The sequence below is a fragment of the Schistocerca gregaria genome, chromosome 2 (genome assembly GCF_023897955.1).
Source record: "Schistocerca gregaria isolate iqSchGreg1 chromosome 2, iqSchGreg1.2, whole genome shotgun sequence".
NCBI lineage: Eukaryota > Metazoa > Arthropoda > Insecta > Orthoptera > Acrididae > Schistocerca > Schistocerca gregaria.
This window is the reverse complement of record NC_064921.1, coordinates 364385807-364412874: the sequence shown is the minus strand read 5'-3', so window position 1 is coordinate 364412874 and position 27068 is coordinate 364385807.

Genomic DNA, 27068 nt, shown 5'->3' with positions numbered 1-27068 from the left:
GAAAGTTCGAAGCACGAGGCAATTGGGCTTATACACCATTCAGAGCTGGCTTCAAATTGGACACCATGTTCCTGTGCCAGTTCGCGTGCATTATTTCGTCTGACTTCGGAAATATTATTCTTGTTTTACGTTTCTCGAACACTTCTCATTTTTCAGACGTCATTTTCCCTTCTGCCACTTCCGAACACTGGCTTCTGTGACTCCATATTTCCCCGAAGCCGCAGAATTATTTGTCGTTTCTGCATGCCCAATAACCATGATTTTGGAATTTGCGTCATAGTCCTGCTGCAAAATTCTATGTTGAACCACGTTGTTTTACATTTTACTAAGCAATTTAGAAGTGTGATCTCCAAAGCAAAGCAACAACTGATAAAATTGCCTCCGCAAACATTTCCTGCTATCGAACAACAATGGTCAAAGCCATGCGTACGCTCAAGTTAAAGCAGTAGGCGTGGTACAGTGTAGGGTTACAGCTTAATGGAATCTCGAGCTTCTGTTCGGTAAAGCAGAGAAACACTCCACAAGCCGCTTATTCAAGACGACCCCTACTTCTGGGCACGAAAGTTTGGGAAAAAACTCGTCTTGGTTTCGGAGATCAACGGTGGTTCTTCAGGTAAGATTCGTGCCTGACTTACGGGAGTTTGTGAGTGGATTACCTTATCATACTTATCACCACTCTAGTGCAGAACTAAACACTGACTATTTTAATGGATATAGATACCATTAGAGATAATTATTGGAGTTCTATTCGCCTTCTAGACTACAACAACTGTGGGATATTCAGTCTACCAAAATTCAAATCATCTGAAATTCTCAACCATCAAAACGTGTTACGCACTATTCCCCTGTGCTTTTCTTGATGTATTTACCGAACTTGACAATGCCGCAGTGCGTAATGCAGTTTTGGTATTCACATCCGATAAGGGTTAAAGGAAGAGGGACCTTTTCAAAAATGGAACAAGTGTGTGAGAATTTCTACAAGCAAAGTCATTGGCACTGAACCATTAGCGGAGACCGGGTCTAGTTGATACAGGGTCAAGATGTTGCAGGCTCATTAAGTTCAGAACGTAAAGACGCTTGCAAGTGGGAACGGGAGTGGAGGAGGAACAGATTGATACTGAGTAACCACACGTGTGCTGAAGGAGAAGGTTGTTCCCGTTGTGTTTTGTGAATAAAAGCTGTTTTTTTTCATCTGATTAAATGTTTACTAGACAGTTTCACGTTTTATTTCGAGTTATTAGTGATCTAGTTGAACAATCAAATTGTCGTACTGGCCCCTTATTATTTGGAGGGCCCGCACAACAGACAAGCAAAGTGGGCTGCCGACCTCCCTCATATCAAAACATCGCCAGTGAATGTAAGCTTCAACAAACTTTCAGCATAAACACGGCACTACTTCGTGACAGAGATCCACCAATTGGTACTAATGTGACTAAGTGTGGCACTCCGCACAATCAGTGTTATGAGCACGCCAGCAGAGTCCGACTGGCAGTGTGAACCTATATCTAGGATAGCTCCGGCCGATACCAACGCCGTTGAGCGTAACTCAAAAGTGGCTCCAATGGCTCTGAGCACTATGGGACTTAACATCTATGGTCATCATTCCCCTAGAACTTACAGCTACTTAAACCCTTACTAACCTTCCCGTGGTCTAATCAGTGCGGCTCTCGCAGCCGAGCGAAGCGGACGTGCGGTGTGTGCTGTCCGCTGGCAGAGAGGGCCCGCGCGCCTTGTTTACTTTCTTCGGCCGACACTAACGTGACGCCGTAGCGCTACAAGACCATGGCAAACCAATACAGAAGATCAGCCTTAAAATTCACATTTCGGAACGACTTTACCCGACCAAAGGCGCTCGAAGTCGAACGTTTTTTAAAAGAGGAAGCCAAGATCCCGGCTCTGAGCACTATGGGACTTAACATCTATGGTCATCATTCCCCTAGAACTTACAGCTACTTAAACCCTTACTAACCTTCCCGTGGTCTAATCAGTGCGGCTCTCGCAGCCGAGCGAAGCGGACGTGCGGTGTGTGCTGTCCGCTGGCAGAGAGGGCCCGCGCGCCTTGTTTACTTTCTTCGGCCGACACTAACGTGACGCCGTAGCGCTACAAGACCATGGCAAACCAATACAGAAGATCAGCCTTAAAATTCACATTTCGGAACGACTTTACCCGACCAAAGGCGCTCGAAGTCGAACGTTTTTTAAAAGAGGAAGCCAAGATCCCGGCTGCCGACATTGTCGGCATTCACTTTTCGATCGTCAGTAGCACGGTCTATGTAAAGCTCATAAACGAAACTACTTGCGACAAGGTGCTTCGAGAGATGAAACAAGAACTCCGCTTCTGCCACGCAGATGGCAACGTCGAGGTCGGCCATGCCGCAATGGGACTGCGGACTATACGCATCTTCGAACTTCCATTTGAACTCCCGGCGGCAGAAGTTGTAGCGGCGCTCCGCCCCTACGGCACGGTACACGAACATGTGGCTGAAAAATGGACCCAGTTTAAGACGTATCCAGTACTCAATGGAGTACGCCAAGTGCGCATAGATCTCCAACGACACGTGCCATCCTATCTACAGATAGGTGGATGCCGGGCCATAGTTATTTATGACGGCCAACCGAAGACGTGTTCCGGATGCGGTAAGGAAGGTCACCTTCGTTCCGAGTGCCTCCAGCGTCGGATCACACAACTCCCACCGAAGGACGTTGCACCACCAGCGGCGAAGACTATTCTACTCGTTACTTACGCGGCGGCACTCACGACGTTCTCCACACAACAGACACGGCCGACCGCTTCTGCGGTACAAGAATCACTTTCCACGGACAAAGACCTGGATGGTCCGCCGACCTGGCCAGTGGTGGAAAATAGTACTACGAATCTGGAGCTACCGAACGCGACAGACATTGACGCCAGTTAGATGGCAATTGATTCCCTTATTGTACCGACCGAAGCGTTTGTTCCGGCGGAGCACGAGTCAGTGCCGTCTTCTGACAATGAAGGCCATGTACCGAAACGCCGAAAGCGGCGTCTTCGGACCGTGTCGGAACACAGCGGTTCGCATTCGGCCGGGGAAGAACGACTGACCACTCAAGAAGCCAGCCGCGAAGCTGAAGCTGTTTCCACTGACTCCAACCTAGCAGAACAGACAGAAAAACATGCAGCTTTCGACCATCAGCCCATTGACAGAAACAGTGAGCAGCGGGAAGGTACCAGTGCAGGCAGCGAAGTCCCCCGGTCCCTTACTATCAAACATTCCGAGGCTATGGACCATGAACAGACATCCGCGCCCGCTTCGTGGGCCGAGGACGTCGAGACACAAGATCCCGACCCGCGGCTGGCTGAGGCGCCGCCGGATCATGCAGCATAAGCAGCACAAGGAGGACCGCGTTCGGCGGGGGGTGACATCACTTCCGATGTTCGCTTCTCTCCACCTTCACAATGGATAACCTCGCCCAAACAACTCGTTGCCAGGCTTACCGCCTGGCGACAATGAATATCAACATGATCAGTTCTCCTGTCAAGATCCAACTTTTGAAAGAAACCATACAAGCCATGGGGGTTGACTTTGCTTTCCTACAGGAAGTGAAAACGACTGCACTCCCGCACTTTTACGGGTACACCACACATGTGATGCCCGGTAGCCCTGCAGATACCGGAGTGGCAATATTAGTGCGTGAAGGTATTGAAGTTACCGACATCACGTTTCTTCCCTCCACTCAACACCCGATTCATTAATGTTTACGCGCCGTCGGGTACCACAAGACGTCACGATCGCGCCAGATTCTACTCCACAGATGTCGCTCCCCTTTTCCTTGGACGATACGATCACAGCGTCTTCGCCGGCGATTTTAACTGCGTACTTCACCCCAAGGACGAAATCCCACATTACATGCCTTGTCCGGAACTGGGTGTGATGATCCAAGAACTTCACTTGTGTGACACGTGGGAAAAAGTCCACCGTAACCGCTCTGGCCACACTCATCTTACCAGTCATTCGGCCAGCCGACTCGACCGCATATATGTGTCACAAGATCTCACACAAGGTGTGGTGGACGCCGAACTATGGCCTCAAGCCCATTCTGATCACAGTGCCTATATCTGCACTATACACCTACGCCCCCAACAAGTCTGGCGCAGCAATGGCTTTTGGAAGCTCAACATAACTCATCTCCAGGACCTGGATTGCCGTCGGCAAGTTGCAGCAACGTGGGCTGACTGTGAACGCCGCCACCCGCGATACACCTCGACCCTGGAGTGGTGGCTCCTCTGTGCCAAACCAGCAATCCGTAGGACACTTATGCGATATGGCAAGGACGTGACTGCGTGGCATCGACAGACCCTCGATTTTTACTACGCGGCACTCAGGGACCTCGACGCCTTACCCCCTTCCCCGGAGTGACAACATGATCAAACCAGAATCAAGGCTCACATACTGTCATTGACGAAGCGCCGACTAGAAGGTGCAGTCGTCCGCTCGCGACGGCACGACCGATCGTTTGCAGAGGAACCCACTATGCATCACGTTGTGGCGGATAAGCGCCGACAACGCCAACATTTTATCACACAACTCAGGAAACACGACGGTCGCTTATGTACGACCCAAGCAACCATAGTAAAGGCGGTGGAGGATCATTTTCGCCATCTTTACAAGGAAAGAATCGTCGATGACGAGGCCACTACTGAAGTGTTACAGCAGGTAACACGTACTATCGACGAGGCTACCGTGAATGCATTAACAGAGGTAATCTCACTCGAAGAAGTCGAAGACGCCGTGGACAAAGGTGCGGCCAATAAGTCTCCTGGACCTGACGGATTGCCTATCGAATTCTACCGGACTTTCCGTGACATCATGATGCCTCGCTGGGTTATAATGTTCCGCGAACTTATGTCTCCAGTCTCCAGACTATGTGTTGTGCCGCCAGCGTTTGTAGAAGGTCTTCTCATACCGATACACAAGCCAGGTGGAGGGCTATCGATTAACGACTATCGGCCGCTTACAATGCTGAACGCCGATTACAAGATTTTCACCAGGATTATGGCGAGCCGTATTAAGACGACTTTGCCGATGATCCTCGCTCCAGAAAAGACGTCGCAGGGGGGAGAAGCCAACATACACATGGCCACCGGTGACTGCAGGGACTTAATATCAATTGCTTCTGCGTGCCGTCTGAGAGCGGCGATCGTCTCCGTAGATTTCAACCGCGCCTTTGATAGAGTGCACCACAACTTCCTCCTACGAGTGATGGACTGTATGGGATTTCCCCCGGGCCTCATCGACACCCTACGGCGTCTTTGGACCGCAGCCAGCTCACACGTCCAGGTCAATGGAAGGACGGTAGGACCAGTACCCATTAAGAGGTCTCTACGACAGGGTTGTCCCCTTTCTACCTACCTTTATGCCATCGCACTCGAGCCACTCCTAGGGGGCCTTAACCACCACCTATCTGGCATCACGCTGCGGGACGTCACCTTTCGCTATAGGACATACACTGACGACCTGCTACTGCTGGTTCGTTCCAATGACGAAGTTCAAAGCGTACTAACCTGGATTGAGCGATACGGACAGGCCGCAGGCAGTCTTCTGAACATCAACAAGTCGGCGGCGTTGGATATTGGGCGTGGTCTCGGACCGGAAGCCCTCGCTCCCCTCCCACCAGTTTCTGATCTGCGATATTTGGGAATCACGTTCAAGAAAGATGTACGTGAAACAGCTGCAGCAAACTACAGACGGTTATTAGAGATCATACGCGCAATGGTGCGACAGAACCTGCTCCGGGACTTGAATCAGCTACAACTTGTTGAATACCTGAATATCTACGTGGCATCAAAACTCAACCACGTGGCACAAGTCCTCCCACTACCGATTCAGATAGGTCGCCGATTTCAGGCGGCCTTCAGTTACTACGTTTCCGCAGGTCATATCTTTAAAGTAAGATACGACACTCTTACCCTCCCAGTGCACAAAGGAGGGCTGGTATTGGTCAACGTCAAGGCGAGAGCAGCTAGCCTTTACATGAGCAACATGAGGAAACGATGGAAAAGTCAGTATACCTCTCTCACGGGTCGTTTACTACAGTTTCTGATGCCAGTCTCTAACGTCCCGCCGGTGTCGGTAGCGCACGTCGCACCACAGCTCTCCCATGTGTCGACCTTCATTCTTGATTACAGCAATGTCAGCTCGAACCTCTCCGCCACGCGTCCACCAAAGGCGTAAGATTTTTATACCAACCTTCTGCGTGCTGTTCCCCATAACGTGGTGGAAAACAAGTACCCTACGGTTCACTGGCCAAGAGTGTGGAAAACGATACACCACAACTTTCTGTCCTCCACGGTGCGTTCGAAGTGGTATCAGATCGCCAACAAAAAATATGCCACACTACAGCGACTTCACACTATTGGACTGGCAGACTCCCCTTATTGTCCAGATTGTCATCTTTTGGATACTGATGAACATCGTTTTACTTGCGCATCATCGTCAGGAGTTTAGCGACTAACACAGAAGATATTGGCTTGTTACCTCCGGGTGACACCTGATATGATTGACCCTCAGACCCTACTCTGTCCCGATGGAACTTACTTTCCGGCTGAAAAATATCATGCGCTCACATGGTTCAAAGGACTTACCGTCGCCTATATCTTTAGCGACGGAGAGAAAGAGCAGCTTGATTACTGGTGGTTCCTGCAAAATGCTCACAATGCCCTCGAACGCACACCAAAATACCGTACGCTCTTCGCAAATTAGTTACGCAGCGTTTTCGTTAACCCCCCACTCAGCTGGGGAGTGCCGAGCTGCGGTTAATGTTCTGTGCCGCATCACACAAACGGCTGAACGTTCTGCCTTGTCCGTCATGAGCGAAGGAAGAGACAAGCTGCTGCAAGGATGCTGTTTTCCTTGAGGCACTATCGACGCTGAATGCCTCCGTTGCAGATGCCCTTCAAAGGCGCAATTGGAGATATCAGATAACGATGACGAGGCTCCAAGTGGAACCAGTTACATTATTGAAGAATTACATCAGTGATTTATGTTTTTATTTCTGGATTACTCTTTTATGCCACCTTTGTTGTTGTAACACTTACTTGAAACACTTAGTTACTAGAATTCTCATTTGTACACGTTCCCTAAATGTAACCAAGTAAAAAAAAAAAAAAAAAAAAAAAAAAAAAAAAAAAAAAAAAAACTGGCAAAGGATAGCCCTAACCTTGATTTCCCATACTTCCCCTGATATATAGGCAGCTCTCTGGGATGGGTTTACTCAGGAGCCAACGCCTGAAGTGGATCAGATTTTTTGTTATAGGATGAAAAGTGGCGGTGGCACTTAGGGTTTTTTTTTAGTTCCATTTTCCTAAGGGGCTTTTTAAGGGAAATTACTTAAAAAAAACAAAAAACAAAGAAAATAAAAAAGGGGTAAAAACAAAAAAAGAAAAAAAAGGGGTAGCGTAATTGATTTATAATCAAAACGTCTTTGGTCCCGGGTTCGATCCCCGCCACTGCCTAAATTTTGATAAATAATCAGCATTGGCGGACGAAGACTTTTGGCATAAGAAGTCTGCCTCATTCTGCCAACGGCCTTGTCAAAGAGGGCGGAGGAGCGGATACAGGTTCAGGGCACTCTCTTGTCCTAGGGGTGGGAAATTGCCCCTAAAGGCAGAAGAATCAGCAATGATCAACGACATGAGGATGCAGAAGGCAATGGAAACCACTACATTAAAGGCATGTAACGTGTATCCACAGGACATGTGGCCTGTAGTTGAAGAAGTGTCATGATGATCTCTTCATTGGCAAAAGATTCCGGAATAGTCCCCCATTCGGATCTCCGGGAGGGGACTGCCAAGGGTGAGGTTAACATGAGAAAAAGATTAAATAATCAACGAAAGGATAATGTTCTACGAGTCGGGCGTGGAATGTCAGAAGCTTAAACGTGGTAGGGAAACTAGAAAATCTGAAAAGGGAAATGCAAAGGCTCAATCTAGATATAGTAGGGGTCAGTGAAGTGAAGTGGAAGAAACACAAGGATTTCTGGTCAGATGAGTGTCGGGTAATATCAACAGCAGCAGAAAATGGGATAACAGGTGTAGGATTCGTTATGAATAGGATGGTAGGGCAGAGGGTGTGTTACTGTGAACAGTTCAGTGACTGGGTTGTTCTAATCAGAATCGACAGCAGACCAACACCGATAACGATAGTTCAGGTATACATGCCGACGTCGCAAACTGAAGATGAACAGACAGAGAAAGTGTATGAGGATATTGAAAGGGTAATGCAGTATGTAAAGGGGGACGAAAATCTAACAGTCATGGGCGACTGGAATGCAGTTGTAGGGAAAGTAGTAGAAGAAAAGGTTACAGGAGAATATGGGCTTGGGGGAAGGAATGAAAGAGGAGAAAGACTAATTGAGTTCTGTAACAAGTTTCAGCTAGTAATAGCGAATACTCTGTTCAAGAATCACAAGAGGAGGAGGTATACTTGGAAAAGGCCGGGAGATACGGGAAGATTTCAATTAGATTACATCATGGTCAGACAGATATTCCGAAATCAGATACTGGATTGTAAGGCGTACCCAGGAGCAGATATAGACTCAGATCACAATGTAGTAGTGATGAAGAGTAGGCTGAAGTTCAAGACATTAGTCAGGAAGAATCAATACGCTAAGAAGTGGGATACGGAAGTTCTAAGGAATGACGAGATACGTTCGAAGTTCTCTAACGCTATAGATACAGCAATAAGGAATAGCGTAGTAGGCAACACAGTTGAATGGACGTCTCTAAAAAGGGCCATCACAGAAGTTGGGAAGGAAAACATAGGTACAAAGAAGGTAGCTGCGAAGAAACCATGGGTAACAGAAGAAATACTTCAGTTGATTGATAAAAGGAGGAAGTACAAACATGTTCCGCGACAATCAGGAATACAGAAATACAAGTCGCTGAGGAATGAAATAAATAGGAAGTGCAGGGAAGCTAAGACGAAATGGCTGCAGGAAAAATGTGAAGACATCGAAAAAGATATGATTGTCGGAAGGACAGACTCAGCATACAGGAAAGTCAAAACAACCTTTGGTGACATTAAAAGCAACAATGGTAACATTAAGAGTGCAACGGGAATTCCACTGTTAAATACAGAGGAGAGAGCAGATAAGTGGAAAGAATACATTGAAAGCCTCTATGAGGGTGAAGATTTGTCTGATGTGATAGAAGAAGAAACAGGAGTCGATTTAGAAGAGATAGGGGATCCAGTATTAGAATCGGAATTTAAAAGAGCTTTGGAGGACTTACGGTCAAATAAGGCAGAAGGGATAGATAACATTCCATCAGAATTCCTAAAATCATTAGGGGAAGTGGCAACAAAACGACTATTCACGTTTGTGTGTAGAATATATGAGTCTGGCGACATACCATCTGACTTTCGGAAAAGCATCATCCACACAATTCCGAAGACGGCAAGAGCTGACAAGTGCGAGAATTATCGAACAATCAGCTTAACAGCATGTGCATCGAAGCTGCTTACAAGAATAATATACAGAAGAATGGAAAAGAAAATTGATAATGCGCTAGGTGACGATCAGTTTGGCTTTAGGAAAAGTAAAGGCACGAGAGAGGCAATTCTGACGTTACGGCTAATAATGGAAGCAAGGCTAAAGAAAAATCAAGACACGTTCATAGGATTTGTCGACTTGGAAAAAGCGTTCGACAATATAAAATGGTGCAAGCTGTTCAAGATTTTGAAAAAAGTAGGGGTAAGCTATAAGGAGAGACGGGTCATATACAATATGTACAACAACCAAGAGGGAATAATAAGAGTGGACGATCAAGAACGAAGTGCTCGTATTGAAAAGGGAGTAAGACAAGGCTGTAACCTTTCGCCCCTACTCTTCAATGTGTACATCGAGGAAGCAATGATGGAAATAAAAGAAAGGTTCAGGAGTGGAATTAAAATATAAGGTGAAAGGATATCAATGATACGATTACCTGATGACATTGCTATCATGAGTGAAAGTGAAGAAGAATTAAATGATCTGCTGAACGGAATGAACAGTCTAATGAGTACACAGTATGGTTTGAGAGTAAATCGGAGAGAGGCGAAGGTAATGAGAAGTAGTAGAAATGAGAACAGCGATAAACTTAACATCAGGATTGATGGTCACGAAGTCAATGAAGTTAAGGAATTCTGCTACCTAGGCAGTAAAATAACCAATGACGGACGGAGCACAGAGGACTTCAAAAGCAGACTCACTATGGGAAAAAAGGCATTTCTGGCCAAGAGAAGTCTACTAATATCAAATAAAGGCCTTAATTTGAGGAAGAAATTTCTGAGGATGTACGTCTGGAGTACAGCATTGTATGGTAGTGAAACATGGACTGTGGGAAAACCGGAACAGAAGAGAATCGAAGCATTTGAGATGTGGTGGTATAGACGAATGTTGAAAATTAGGTGGACTGATAAGGTAAGGAATGAGGAGGTTCTACGCAGAATCGGAGAGGAAAGGAATATGTGGAAAACACAGATAAGAAGAAGGGACAGGATGATAGGACATCTGCTAAGACATGAGGGAATGACTTCCATGGTACTAGAGGGAACTGTAGAAGGCAAAAACTGTAGAGGAAGACGTCAAGCAAATAATTGAGGACGTAAGTTGCAAGTGCTACTCTGAGATGAAGAGGTTAGCACAGGAAAGGAATTCGTGGCGGGCCGCATCAAACCAGTCAGTAGACTGATGACCAAAAAAAAAAATCCTAAGGACAACACACAACACACAACTATCACGAGGCAGAGAAAATCCCTGACCCCGCTGGGAATCGAACCGGGGTACCGGACGCGCGAAGCGATATAACACTACCGCACGACCACGAGATGCGGGCTTGGGCGTAACGACACTTTGGAATTGTGTAGCGTAGTATTTTGGTTGTTATTATTTCTTTTCATTCTCTCGTATCTTTATCTGGTTTTTGCCACTATACGAATTAATGGGTTTCTTGTTCTTATTGAGTTTGGAAATTAGTGCTCGCCAAGAAGGCATTTTAGTTAAAGAAAGTGTGTTCAAACTTGATCGTTAGTTCTGTCCTGCCGACCGGAGGACACTACACTAACACATCATACTGTTTCATGTTTGGAAGGTAAGAATATTAACTTTAAACAGTAATTTTAACTTCTACCTGTTTTTCGTAGATTTTAGCTTAGTGTAATGGCGTCGTTTGGGTCAAGTTGATATGCTTCTTTTGGGTCAAGTTGAAATAGTGTATCAACTTAACCGATAAGAATTTTCTTATGTCGTATTTTTGTTTTCAGAAATGCCAAGGAATAATAAGAACAAAACTGAATAGGGCAAAATACCCATTGAAATATTTGAGAGGGCATATAAATAAATTAAGAATGGCCGGCGTCTATCAGGGAAGCAGCATAAACGTTTACTGTAGTCAAAATGACGCTCTATATGAATAAAGTAAGAAGAAAAAGCATCTTGAAACACCAGAAGCAGTTGGGAATATAAAAATAGGATATGGTAAACATCGACAAATATTAAATGATGATTTGGAAAACGAGCTTAGTAACAATATTTTAAGAAGTGCTAAAATCTGCTATGGATTAACTCCTAAAAATGTTAAGGAACTGACCTATGAATTAGCACGAAAAAATCAAGTAAAAGTGCCAGATACCTGGATAAATGCCAAAATGGCAACTTTAGAATGGTTTTATAAGCTTTTAAAAAGGCATACCAATCTTTGTTTAAGAGATCCAGAAGCGACAAGCCTTAGTGTGGCACAACGTTGGAAGTTTTTTGAAAATTTGAGACATTTTTACGAAAAATATAAGTTTCAAAGTAAAGATGTGTGGAATGTGGACAAAATCGGGATGCAGACTGTTCAGTGACGAAGCAAAATTACAGATGAGAAAGGAGTTCGACAAATTGCAAAAATCTCTTCTGCTGAACGAGGGCAAACAGTTACTATTGCAACTGCTGTCGGTGCTATTGGCAACGCTATCCCCACACTCTTCATTTTCCCTATGGTGTCCTTTAATGACCATTTCATAAAGGGAGGACCTCCAGGGTGTATTGGTACTGCATATGCATCTGGTTGTATGACTGGGTCATCGTTCCTAGCTTTTATAAGACACTTTCACAGCCACGTAAAGACAACACCCGAACATCCCTGCCTTGTGTTGCTTGACAATTACGATTCACACTTCTGAATACAGGTGTTAAACTTCTGTAACGACGATGGAGTTGTTTCGCTGTCTTTCCCCATACTTGTCACCGCCTCCAGCCCCTTTGTATTTGTTTGTGGACCATTCAAGAAATGCTACTTTACAGCTGTAGACAGCTGGCTAATTAGAAACCCTGGAAAATCTGTAACAATTTATGACATTCTTAATCGTGTAATTAGTGTCTTTCGAAGTGAAGAGACACCAAATAATATTGTGACAGGATTCATAGCTTCAGGGATCATGCCGTATAACCGAGATATTTTTAAGGACGAAGATTTTTTTGTCATGCTTTATAACTAATCGCCAGCTTTCTACAGCACCAGAAGACCAGCAACCTTCTACTTTAGCAGGAGACCAACAGCCTTCGACATCTGAAGTCCATCAGCCTTCTATATCCGCAGAAGTCAGTCAGCCTTCTACATTAGGAAGCGTTCAACATCCTTCTACATTGGTATTAGCCGACATCACTGAAAGGGAGTCATCACTCGTCACTGTTGGCATTGGAGCTATCTCTCCCATTGTTACGCCAGAACAAATTCACCTTCTTCCAAAAGCAGGAGAACGTAAAACAAGCGGCAAAGGCAAGCAACCCTTATAAAGTCCTGCATTCTTACAGATTCTCCTTTAAAAAATAAAGTAGATGAAGATACAAAGGAGAGAGAGATAAAGAAGTCCATTAAGGCAGAGAAAGGCAAATTAAAACGAATGAAGCTATTTGCTTGCGAACTAAACAAATAGGAAGCAAGATTAAAAAAAAGAGTGAATCCAAAAAAAAGAAACATGAATCAGACTCTGACGAAGACTCTTTTAGTTCGGTGTGTCTTAAAACTGATTCTTCATCCAAACCAGGTCAAGATTGGATCCAACATGTTACCTGCAAAAAGACGGCACACACAGCTTGTGCAGAGGACAGCCCTTTTAACACATGTGATAACTGCCAGTCAGACCCATGTTTGTCTTCAGAATCGGAATGACTTGCTACAACTAAGAGCCTGTGAGGCTATGTAAAACCTTTTGTAATCTTACGTTTAAACGTTGTTTAAAAATGTTAATTTTTGTAAAACAAAGAAATTTGTTAGAACAATATAAAAATCCATTATATTCATTTTTAAATTTAACTTTAGAATATTACTTTTTGCTTTTAATATGTATGTACATTTTAAACAATAAAACCCTTTCAAATTATATCTTTAAATTACTATTACCCTGAATTCTGGCACCGTACCAGCTGCTCAAAGGAGTCTCAACTTGACTCATAAGTGTATCAGTTTGACCCAGACTGTATTAAATTGATACCATTGGCAAAGTTTACAAAATATTTTTTAGACACCAGAAATTTATTGTTATAAAGGTTTGAAATGCACCAACTGATAGCCAAATAGTTATAGTACCTTATTACGTTGCATTTGTTTCAGTAAAATTATAGAAAAAATTAGAAAAACCATAAAGTAAAAAGTGTATCAACTGGACCCACTCCCCACTACTGCCTTCATTTTAAGTGACAACAATTATTAAGGTTAATTACGATATAAATGCGTCCAGCGGACGGCCTATTTGAGTTTCATCCGCTCAGTGTGCCATTTCGTTTCCCCGTCACTCACTGTATCATTAAAGTTACTAAACCACAAATTTTCACTTGACTCGTCCGTTCTTGGCAGCGTCGTGTCACCCCTACCGTTACGCTACTCACACATGAAAAAAACGGACAAAATGATCTTAGAAGACAGTAACGTAACATATGACACGGCTACCAGGCAACTATCGCCCAGCCGCCACAGACTGACTGACAGCGGGTACGCTGCTTCATGCTGTTGAAAGCAAGCGTTGTAAAGAATGCGTGATTACTGAACGTAGAAGTGAAGAAAAGTTTCAGTATCTCACGACGACGATCCAAAGAGAAAGTGATGGTTACCTGCTTGGACTTCGGGAAAGCAACGTCCACTGGCCCGCGCGTCATATCTGTTCATCTTAACATCAACTCGTAGCTGCGTAAAGGATATTGACGAACTGCAGTACAGTTACTCTCTGTTGGGTAAACATAGTTCCGATTCTCTGCGTAACTTGTGAGATGGACCTGCTAATCGACTGACATCCGCAGCGCCTCCAGTGATTAATCACCCACATCTACGTTTCTGTTATACTTGTTGGCATAAAGAGAATCGCGAACATTGATTGATCTGCATCTCCTCTTCCTCGATCTACAGTTCAGATGAAATCAAAGTGGAAGATTACGTAAGGATTCTGGTGACAATATAATTGCCAGCTGTTTGCTTACGATCTCAAATCAACAGTTTCGTAACATAAGTGCCCGCCAGCCAGTATAGCGTAGAGAACCCACACGTTAACATTGTCTCTTGGTTCCCTTTTCGAAGCGAGTCCATTCCCTGTCGTATTTGCAGACCTAGTTTTCATGTACAGCACTCGAATGTTTTTTCTGCCTTTTTCAACTGTATTACAGTATTTTCTTAAGGGGCTTTGTTTCGGGTATACATAATAATTGGCCTATGAGTGTCTAACTTTTTTGCTTTCCTGAACTACCAATCGTCAGAAATACATATGTTTCAGTTAAGCAGTAATGAAAAACCCTGGATAGAGCAATATGTAAAATAAGGGGAAGGCAACCACTCACCTATAGCGATGGGTGCGTGGATCACAGAAAGACATTGCAGGAAAGAACATTACACTAGCTTTCGAGCATTGGCTCTCTTTCCTGGAATAGCGCACTCAAAAAATGGGTTCAAATGGCTCTGAGCACTATGGGACTTAACATCTTAGGTCATCAGTCCCCTAGAACTTAGAACTACTTAAACCTAACTAACCTAAGGACATCACACACATCCATGCCCGAGGCAGGGTTCAAACCTGCGACCGTAGCAGTCCCACGGTTCCAGACTGTAGCGCCTAGAACCGCACGGCCACCGCGGCTGGATAATAGCGCAGTCACTCATAGGCACAACCACAGGGACATTCAAACGCACGTGTGTTATTTTACATATGCTTCAGCTAAATATTTCAGCATGGCTTGTCCAATTTGTTTTTAAAACGAAAAGATGAGGTATTCCACAGGCACTCCATTGTCTAGTTGTGAAGTTGAGGGGATTCACAGTAGACTGAAACATCACAAACTACATCTGTTGAGATTCATATACTCACCCAGTAATTATAACCGTTATTTCCTCTCTGACTGGAAGGATATTTTGAAATCCATGCACGTAGTCTTTCGTGATGCGACCACTTCGCATAACATTCTTCTGGGTTGCAGACAGTCGAGAGTAATGAGAAGCTAGGACCCTGATGAAAATGAAACTTTTGTTTCGATTACAATAAGAAGAATTTAATGGAGATAGTCATTTTTTGTGTTCTTCACATCTAGGAGATCGAATAATGAACAGATACCGTAACACTTTATGCCAAGTGAAATGTTGAATTCCATACTGAGACACAGTCTGAAAGAAATGGAAGAAAATTTTCAGTCTTGCGCACTTCAAAAATGTTAAAGTAATTGCAGCTACACTTTCTGGACGGACGCTATTATACTGAAAGGAAAAGTAGGATTAGCTTCGATTAATTCCAGTTTTTGAACGGAATATAATGCGTTGGAACAGTCGCGTTAGTTGAGCGAATAAATCTCGATATCTGCGCTGGAAAAGCGCCGTCAGTATCTTTTAATGGTGATGGAATTTTAATTTCCTGTGACCGTCGAGGCGTGAGTAATGGCAGCCGCCGGCAGCGTCAGCGAGGGCAGCGGCCGGTGCGCGGCACCTGCCCCGGCTTTAGCTCCACTGCTCCGGACACTGGGCCCGTATTTTTCCAGTTCCAATTCCGCAGTCCACTAACACATCAACTAATCTCGTCCTGACTGCAGCGGAGCAGATTAGACTCCATCGGCAAGACGGATTACGCTTTGGAGGGTCAAAAATGACCTCAGCTTTATCACCTAGTACGCAACCAAATACGGAGGCGATGGGGATTTCAGCATTTAAATATCTAGAGAACTAAGCTCGACAGATAAGTGCAACGAGCGGTATGTTTATTGAGAAAGCTGCTAGAATTTTACACAGAAATTATACAGGAGTTCCTAAATAATTTGAAAATCTATCGCCGTACGCAGTGGCTACAAATAGTGCGCCGCAGCTCAGAACCATTAGCTCTACCGTTGAAGCGTGAAATGAAGTTGGAAGTTAGTGCACTGGAGGAAATGGTTGAAATCATGTGTACCATTGAACAAAGTCTTTTTTTCTGGTACTGGAATACCACACGTTAGAACACAGTCCTACGGCAACAAGACGCAGTTATCAAACAAGATTCAATGCTAAACTTCCGTCCGAAGAATCGCTGCATAGACTGGATGGAGCGTTGAAGCACGCAGAAAATACTGAGACAGAGCCTACACATTTTTCCATGTAAATTCCTTTTCCACCAGGCCGTACCTGTACGAACTGTGCGATAAATGGTTGACTTTGAATATCAGATTCTACTAGTGATTGATAATGAAGGCTTTGATGCTGGCTGAGTCTGCTTCACAGTTGCAACACGCTTCCACCTGAACGGAGTCGTGAATAAATAGAACTGGCCATTATTGGTTCCAGAAATCCCCATTAGTGAGAAGCGAAACCACAGTATTCTCTCAATGTTACTTTTCGGCTGCTCTATGCAACAGGGGTATCGTTGACCCGTTTTTTCATCCGAGAAACGATCAGTGGTGAATGCTGTGTTGAAATTTTGGATTCTTTTCTCGCCACACAGCTAGCTAGCGTTGATATATCGACAAGCACCGAGTGATCTATGCAAGATGGGACCAGACCACCTCGCAACGAACAAGTGTCCTCATGAATACTTCGGTAATAAGGTCATTACGTTGGATTATTGCAAATTTACTGACACAGGGATGGACTCGTCACCATATTGGGCCGATATGACTCCCTGTGACTATTCCTTGTGGGACTTATTGTAAGACATTCTACCGGAAACATCTCACCACAATGAACGAGCTACGATCTGTGTGGCATCTGAAACCGTTTGCGATGAGACACTGGAGGATGTAATAGCAAGTATCATCGCTCGTTTTTGCCACCTCCTTAATGCGAGTGGAGGACATTTTAAAAGTTATGTGACTGCAAAGACTGCTTGCAGAGGACGAGTTTAATTACGCGTACTGATATTGTAAGAGTTTAGTTTTAGTTTAGTTATGTCATATTCCTTAGAACATTTTCAAGATTATTTTATCGATATAATGGGGAACAATTCAGATTACAAGATATATACACACACACGAAAAGTTCTTATATTAATATTACTAAATATGGTTCAAAAATGGCTCTGGGCGCTATGGGACTTCACATCTACGGTCATCAGTCCCTTAGAACTTAGAACTACTTAAACCTAACTAACCTAAGGACATCACACAACACCCAGTCGTCACGAGGCAGAGAAAATTCCTGACCCCGCCAGGAATCGAACCCGAGAACGCTACCGCACGACCACGAGCTGCGGACTTAATATTACAGGAATTTTTAGTTCTACATATATATGAAACAGAAACTAGTCCGTGGAATAGAAGGAGTACTCCATAACTTGATCTGCAACCTGCCAGACACTTTATGTTGTTGGGCAAAATGATCAAAGATTTGTGTTGTTGAATAATGTACTCCTTTCTGAGCAACTGACAGCTTCAATAAGGGATAGAAAAGGTCATTTTTCCCTCTAGTGTTGTACGAATGAACATCACTGTTCTTCGCGAATTGAGATGGATTGTTTATAACGAATTTCATTAGCGAATATGTGTACTCGCGTGGTGTAGTTCAAATAACTAACTCTTTGAATAGGTGCCTACATGACGTCCTTGGGTAAACACCACTAATTATTCACACTCCTTTCTTTTGTGCAATCAATAAATTATGTCTCAGTGGTGAGTTTTCCCAGTAAACTGTTCCATAAGACATTCTTGAGTGGAAATATGCAAAGTACGTTAGGAGGCTGACCTGTTTATTACCAACACTATCGATTATACTAAGAGGGAAAGAAGCTGAACTTAATTGTTTCAGAAGCTCAGTAATATCCTTCTTCCAGTTTAAGTTGTCATCAGCGTGAACACCAAAAATTTGGAGAAATCTACCCCGTTAACTGAGCCCTGTTCATATGCTACATCAATTGTCGGTATAACTATTCGGTGTACTAAGCTGGATATAGTGAGTTCTTTCAAAATTAAGGGAGAGTCCATTTTCTGAGAACCACTTAATATTTCTTTGAAATATTTCCTTAACAATATCTTCAGCTGCTTTTTCTGGAAAGTGATTTATTATAATACTCGTGTCATCTTAAAAAGTACTAGTTCTGCTTGCTGAACGTTACGTGAGAGATCATTCACATGAATAAGGAACAGCAGAGGACCCAAAATTGAATCATGTGGGACTCCCTTTGTGATAACTCCCCACTCTCTAGAATTTACCACCCTCCCAACATTATTTGTGTTATTCAGCACAACATTTTGCTCTCTGTTCGTTAAGTATGATTCAAGCCAGTTGTGTGTATAGCCTTCAATCCCATAAAAACTGAGTTTTTCTAAGAATCTAAGAATGTGACATGACCCACACAGTTAAATGCCTTGGAAAGATCATAAAATATACAAACTGCCGATAATTTGTTATTTAGGTCTTATACTATTTAATGAGTAAATGTGTAGATAGCATTCTCAGTCGGATAACCCTTCCGGAATCCGAACTTTGAGATGCTGAGTAAATTATTTTCACTTAAATGTGAGACTACTCTTGAATACATAACTTTCTCGAATATTTTATAAAATGAAGTCAGCAATGAGATTGACCTATAATTATTTAAATCACTCTTGTCCGCCGACCGGAGTGGCTCTTACGGTTCTAGGCTCTTCAGTCTTGAGCCGTGCCACCACTACGGTTGCAGGTTCGAATCCTGACTCGAGCATGGATGTGTGTGATGTCCTTAGGTTAGTCAGCTTTAAGTAGTTCTAAGTTATAGAGGACTGATGACCTCAGATGTTAAGCCCCATAGTGCTCAGAGCCATTTGAACCATTTCACTCTTGTCCCCTTTCTTATGAAGAGGTTTGACAATCGCATATTTCAATCTGTCTGGAAAAATTCCCTGTGCCAGCGAAGCGCTACATGTATCACTAAGGAGTCCACTTACTAAATTAGAACAACACTTCAAAAATCTGCTAGAGACTCCATCAGCACCACATGAGCTCTTGTTTTTCAGTATATTTATAATTCCCTTAATTACAGTTGGGGATGTTGGTGCTATTTCTAAAAGCATAAAGTCCTGAGGAATGACGTTTTTAACAAATTTTTTGCTTCTTCAACTGAATCCTTTATCCCTATTTTTACTGCTACATTCAGAAATTGACTGTTAAAAATATTTGCAACTTGTGAATTATCACTCACAACATCATCATTTAGGTTTATTGATATGGTATGCTGTGCACTGTCAGGCTGCCCCGTCTCCCGTTTGATAATATTCCATATAATTTTAATCCTGTTATCGTATTTATTAATTTCTGTCAGAACACATAAGCTTCTCGACTTCTTAATGACTTTCCTTAAAATATTACAGTGTCTTTTTTAGTAAGCAAGTAACTTCGAATCCTGACTTAGTCTGGCCTGTCCATATATTTCCTCTTACACGGCGTCTTAATTCCCTTAGTAATCCATGGCTTACTTGACGTTGTAATGGCTTTTTTGGATAATGTTTCAGGAAAGCAACTCTCACATATTGAGACAAATTTACGGTGGAATAAATTGAATTTGGCATCAGCATCATTTTCTGTGTTTACTTCATCCCATTCTACCTCTTCCAGACTGCTCTTATAACTCTGTACCTTGTTCACATCAATACGCCTCCCTGCCTTGTATGAACCTGCCTGAAGCCTGTAAGGTGCTGTATGTGCTATTTCCCTTAACTGTGCATCATGATCAGATAGCCCATTAACAACTGGGTGCACAATAATTGTTTCTGCCTGAGCATTGTCTATGTTATCGATAAGTGACCTACTATCCTGCTGCACACGAATTGGAAAATTTACAACAGATACTGGATTGAAACAACCAAATAAAGATTCTAGCTAATTATTCCTATCTGTATCTCTTAAGAAATCGACATTAAAATCACCACAAACCAATAACTGCTTCTTTTTGTCTGACAGGTAGCTCAATAACGCCTCTAGATTTTTCATGAATAGCTGAAAGTTACCTTGAGGGGATCTGTAGATTGTTACAATTACTATAAAAGTATATTGCATTAGCGACTCATAAGCACATGCTTCAGGGTTGTGATCTACACCAAAACTATTTGTTTCAATCTTTTTGACTATGTGTCCAGTTTTTACGTAAGTAGCAAACCCCTCCTTTTTCCATGTTGACGCTGCACGAATAAGATGCAAACATGTAATCCCTTAAATGTAACTTCTCCAGCCCTGCGGTTACATGGTGGTCAGAGAGACACAAAACATCTATACCTTCAGAATTTACCCCATTTTCTAGGCATACAAGAAGCTCGTGTATCTTATTTTTGAATCTTCTAATGTTCTGATGAAACACACAAATGTACACACACATATGTGCAGCCATCTGTTAGCAGCTTTCCGAACTATTTCTTCTACATAAAATTCTTACAGATTTTACAGTAAACGTACCTTTTGTTGCATCCCTCTGTCGATCTTAGTTTCGAGATATTAAATTCTGAAATCATAGAGACATTCAAAAAAATGGTTCAAATGGCTCTGAGCACTACGGGACTTAACATCTGTAGTCATCAGTCCCCTAGAACTTAGAACTATTTAAACCTAACTAACCTAAAGACATCACACACATCCATGCCCGAGGCAGGATTCGAACCTGCGGCCGTAGCAGCCTCGCGGTTCCGGACTGAGCGCCTAGAACCGCTAGACCACCGCGGCCGGCTAGAGACATTCGCTGGACACCCTGTACGAATAGTACAGTGCTCCAGACTCTGTTCATACTCAGTTGATACTGAGGTACCAGACTTCATTTCTGGATAAGTAGGCACTGACAAAATATAATTATTTGAAGTACCGCAAACCAACTTCACTTGCATAGCTACTCTGTAGAAAAAGGTCTTACAATACGAGGCTCATCAAAAAAAAAAAATAAAAAAAAAATGGAACGACGAATGCCGTTCATAAGCAGTTGCTTTACAGCGACATACGAAGTTCCTGTGAGGAAATATTTCTGTCTGATGGTCAAACGCAACGTAATATTAGAATGACCACTATGTTTTGCTATGTCCTTTCTTAGAACTGAACAAAAAGCGCACTGTCTTACTTCATTTTTTACGTTTAGTTAATGAATGTTATAGTTTAATGCTTCTATGGACCAACTGACGACTCCTGTCATTATTTCACAAAGATGTCCATCAGTTGAAACCGTGAGACTGCTACGGTCGCAGATTCGAATCCTGCCTCGGGCATGGATGTGTGTGATGTCCTTAGGTTAGTTAGGTTTAAGTAGGTCTAAGTTCTAGGGGACTGATGACCACAGCAGTTGAGTCCCATAGTGCTCAGAGCCATTTGAATCATTTTTTAACCATAAGTTGAAAGATTTTGCAGATACACGCAACAGCATTCTGTGTAAGAATAACGTGCACAGTAGAAAATTACTCGATACACTAAGACACTGACGCACGTGATGTCGTGTATTGCATTACATTGTGTATTAAACCGGGGACCTGGAAACAACGGAGAGGCTTGGTCTCGCGGTAGCCCTCAATGGTTCACAACCTCACAAGAGGTCACAGCAGTCCACCCACCCTACCGCAGCCCCAAACTGAACCCAGGGTTATTGTTCGCCAGTGGACTCCCCGGGAACGTCTCCTACCAGACGAGTGTAACCCCAATGTTTGCGTGGTAGAGTAATTACGGTGCACGCATACGTGGAGACAGTGTTTGGCCAGCGGTCGCAAGGGGAACCAGCCCACACTCGGAGAGGTAGATGTAAAACTGGCTTAAAAACCATTTACAGGCTGGTCAGCACACGGGACCTCGACACCAATCCGCCGGGCGGTCTCTTGCCGGTTCCCCCTCGCGAAGCAGCTCGTTAGACCGAACGTCTGGCCTGGCGGGCTACGTGATATAGTAGTATGAACATGGTTTGCGCGGCCCATGGACAGTGTGGGTGACATCAGTTGTTATGTTCATTCAGCGATGGTACACACAATTTCATTACTAAATTTATGATACTTTATAAGGAAAAAATCAGAATACCACCTGCAAAAACACAAGGTCCATCAACAATGACGTGAAAAGCAATTCGTTTCCCCTTCACTTTATTTTTCTTCTTGGCCCCAATACCGACTTCAGTACTATCAGTGGCTTTGTAAACAGGAGGCCGGCGATCCACGATGCACAGCCGCTCGCCTTTCTGTACCTCTGTTTGTCCAGCACCGCTTGCGGTAATGCCTTCCAATGTGAGATAAGCTCTCTATGGGTATTGACAACGGAAGCCGGTGGCGGTGCCAGAGCTTGATGCCATCTTTAAGCATACACGTTTCATGCAGCTTCAGTTAGAATAAGGTCCAGGCACGCTACACTCATGATTGTCCAACGTGAGGCATTCGTCTACTAGGCCACCAATGTATCGTCTCGCATAACTGTCCATCAAATTGAACCGAGGTCTGCATGTACCAAAAAAAGCGCTCCTACTGTTGTAAGATATCTCTGGGGTACACTCGTTTCTCAGTACATCCAGATAAAAGATACGTAGTAGCTAGGGGCTCCTAACAAGATGCCATCCCAAATGACAACACTAACACTTAAATATCTGGCCTTCTGCAGAACGCTGACTTTATTGCAACGCGTCTCAGAGGCGTGTCAAATGAAGAAAACTGCGGGGATTACACTAAAAGATTAACCGAGGATCATCGTTGGGCAAGACACTACCCACTGTTCCTGAGCCCTCACACAGTAGCAACCTCTTGAAACTGACGGTTGTATGACACAGAGACGGCCAAGATGTTCTCTAGGGCAGGTTCTGTGTTGGTTTGACGTCTTTCATCATCTCAGGTAAGAAGACGATCCTAGCGCTACTACTTTTTGTCGACTATATAGAAGCGCGGAGTGGCCGTGCGGTTTGAGGTGCCATGTCACGGATTGCGCGGAGCCTCCCGGCGGAGGTTCGAGTCCTCCCTCGGGCATGGTTGGGTGTGTTGCTCTTGGCATAAGTTCGTTTAAGTAGTGTGTAAAGCTAGGGACCGATGACCTCATCAGTTTGCTCTCTTAGAAATTCACAAACATTTTCGATTACATATTGTCGTCCAGTATTTTCTTCCTTCCGCAATGTCCTCCATAGACTTTAAATGATCATATATGTGTCATTCTGCTACTGAATCGTCTAGAATTAGTGCATATGAGTTCTAAGCTGCCAGTGATTAAAGACAATATGGAGGTTTGTCTATATGTACCAGAAAAGTGTGCTTTAAGTGCACACAACAGACATGCAGTGAGATCCACAGTTTTCTGTGCTTGTGGCCACAGAGGTTGCTGAAACATGTTAAGTGAACTTTAACTGCAATACCAGTGTTTACTACAGCCATAATGCCCTCCAAAGCATGGCTTTGACAGTTTTTTTCGTGAGTGCTTCAACTTATAGATATAAGCTTATTCAGATGACATCGTCACGTTTTGTCTGATATGCCTGGTATATCTGGTAGGCTGCTAACCGTAACCCATCGAAGCTTTAGTTTATTTAATAAGTATGAAATGTTTTCCTCTAAGTGAGCAGATCTGTTATTTGTCTTAATTTGAACATTTGAACATTACAGCTGTAGGGTTTGCTATGTTTTAACGATTACTGAAACAGGATCATTTCTGCGCGTCTGTATCCCGCTGGTGAATAGGGAAAGATATTATCGCTTTCATAACTGAAAATAGATGCCTACGGCAAAAGTGGCAGCTGTAACTACAACGAAAAACTCACCGTATTTGTCACTTGTTATGTTTTAATTCGATTACGGTTTCTGACCCAATATACAGATTGTTTTCAGATCCACATACATGATAACTGAAAGAGAAAGAGGCACGCTAGCAAAAAACTGCCATTAATTTGGCTTTATGAAGAAACAAAGTTTCAAATATATATATATATATATATATATATATATATATATATATATATATATATATATATATATATATAATTACTAGTATTATTACATAGTGCAGTTTATCTGCAGGACAAGCATTCAGAAGAAACTACAGAAACTGTTCAAATGAAGTTACGTAACGATCACCCCTCAGGCCAGCAGTTTTAGTGGGCGTAGAAGCTGAGCAGGTGACGTGGTGGCGCTACAGGCGCAGGATACCGAGCCTGACAGCTGGTGAGGGTAGATGTCAAACAGCCGAAGGCGTCAGTTCAACGGCACTGTCTGGAAACATGTTCATTTCGTGTAATATTTACAGATAGCCTTCTCTAGAGTGGCGGAAGGTGTGCTGAATTGCACACTCGACTGTGACCAGGAATGTGCGTGCAGCTCCCCGCCGACTACGGCCGTTGTGCAGGTCAGGATCCAACTGTGATGTCGTGCAGGCAGCCGCGACAGGAGTCTGCTGTCACGGCCCTACCGTGGCTCATCTGTAACTCGTGCGGCGCGCCCCAGCACTCTCGAACACACACGTGCGCTTGAGCGAGTGTCAACAACATACCACGGACGGCGGATATCATGAAGACAGAAGTCCAGGACCCCAAACATCTACACACCGTACAGCCAGGTAGGCGGCGCTCATGTGCCTCTACCAACAAACTGAAGGCGGTAGTTTTCAGTTACTTGGTACATTCCTTCACCAAGGGAAGACCCAGTCCTGTTTGCATTCTGTCTCATTCGTGGTGACTAGACAGCCGAGGCCGCTAAGTTCCACTATAGCGGGTTGACTGCAATCTCAAAGTCTTCACTCAGGCAGGAGGCAGCTTATCACGGCTCACCAACCAAGTTATCCTTTAAGTAGCGAGAGCGTCAGTCCCACGGAATGAGACAGGATGACCAGACGCTGAGACCAAGACCTCAGAAACTGTGGTGATTAAGCCGGACAAAATGCCATTGCGGCCGGCGATGCAGTCATTTTCCCTCGTTATCCGGAGGTGTCAGTGGACTGGTGTTTCACTTATAGTCAGATCCATTTGCCCTCGCAATTGCGGTCAGTGCTAGGATAACCTGAAGCAGCTGAGCTCTGATGTTAAATGTTATGGCTCCATACTGTTCGCTCGCAGAAGGAGGTATTGGGGGCTAGCATACGCCCCGTTAGCGTTCCTTGACTACGGTTCGGCTCTGTGTAGCAATTTATTACGATTGGCACGCTGCCTCCTGCAACGCTGGCACCCTTTGCACTCACAGATCCTGTTTGTGAAGCATGGAAAGAGCGGGCTCTGATTCTATGCTGTCTGCGTCAGGTAATAATTTTAAAAATGTGTATGTACACCCAAGAATTGAATGTAGTATAAATTGTCAGCCACGTGGCCACAGGTGCGTATTTCATGTCTTCTTCTCAAATAAATAAAAGCCATCTTCGCACTCAGTTAAGACTTTAAAGGAACAATATAAACTCGCAGTACTAGGTATGAATTACTTTATGGTTTTTAATTTTTGTACTGACGCTGTTTCTATCTTTCTAATGTTACATTACTGTCAGTTTTGTACTGTCTCACCCTTTTCTCATCCTTTATTGTTTATGCGGAATAACAGTTACAAAACAATCTCCAGTCTCAGTTCTCACAAAACAGTTTAAAACTTACGAACTTTTCCCATAATCTTTCTTTGCCATTGCGATGTAGAAGAAATTGGAATGGTACTCAGTCAGAATAAATAATAGGTGTGAAGGGACTTCACATATTTATCAATCTTCAGGAATCCACATAAAGATTAAAAACTCAAATAGAATAAACTTTGTTACATTCTGCTTTTCAGGTTGAGTAAAGATGTAGTGTGAAACAATGTTAGAAGTGAGAAAAAATGTCATCTACGATATAAAAAATCAGATGGTACACAAGATCCTCAATATGAGCTATTTCCTCAAAATCATCTTCACCGAGGACAGCAGCGTCATCATCAAGTCTTATCTTTGGTATCCTTTCACTGAAAATTTTAATCTCACTCGCTACGGTCGCAGGTTCGAATCCTGCCTCCGGCATGGCTGTGTGTGATGTCCTTAGCTTAGTTAGGTTTAAGTAGTTCTAAGTTCTAGGGAACTTATGACCTCTGATGTTGAGTCCCATAGCGCTCAGAGCCATTTGAACCACTTTAATCTCACTCTTGAACCTTTCTTTTATTTCGGTCTTTGCTTCTTTAATGTATAGCTCCAACAGTAGGGGCGGAAGACTTCATTCCTGTCTTAAATGTTGCTTCGTTCCTGGTCTTCCAGTCTTATTGACCCCACTTAGTTCTTGTGCACATTGTGTATCACTCGTCGTTCCCTTTATGTTAACATGTTTCTCACAGAGTTTCGAACATTTTGTTCCATTTCTCATTAGCTGAAGAGCATTGTTGGTTCAAGAACACATATCGTTCTCAGCTCAGGTTCACCGATGTTATAAGACTTCCATGGTATCAGGTTTCCCCTGAGGCAACTGTGTGACGTCTATTAAGGTCACCGCTCTCTCCTACGGGGACCCGAGCCCACCACATTGCCCTTTCTCTGTGAACCAATAGGATGGCAAAAAATATCTGGCACAATGCCATTAATGTTCCTCTTCTCTCCGTCCTTTTACTACAAAAATCCGATTGCGTAAGCTCTGTCATTTGAGGTCTGTATGCCATAGTAAAAGGATCATCATGAAATGCCAGCAGCAGCTGCAGTATGGATCAACCATTGAGCAGAAAAAGAAGAAGACTGTCAC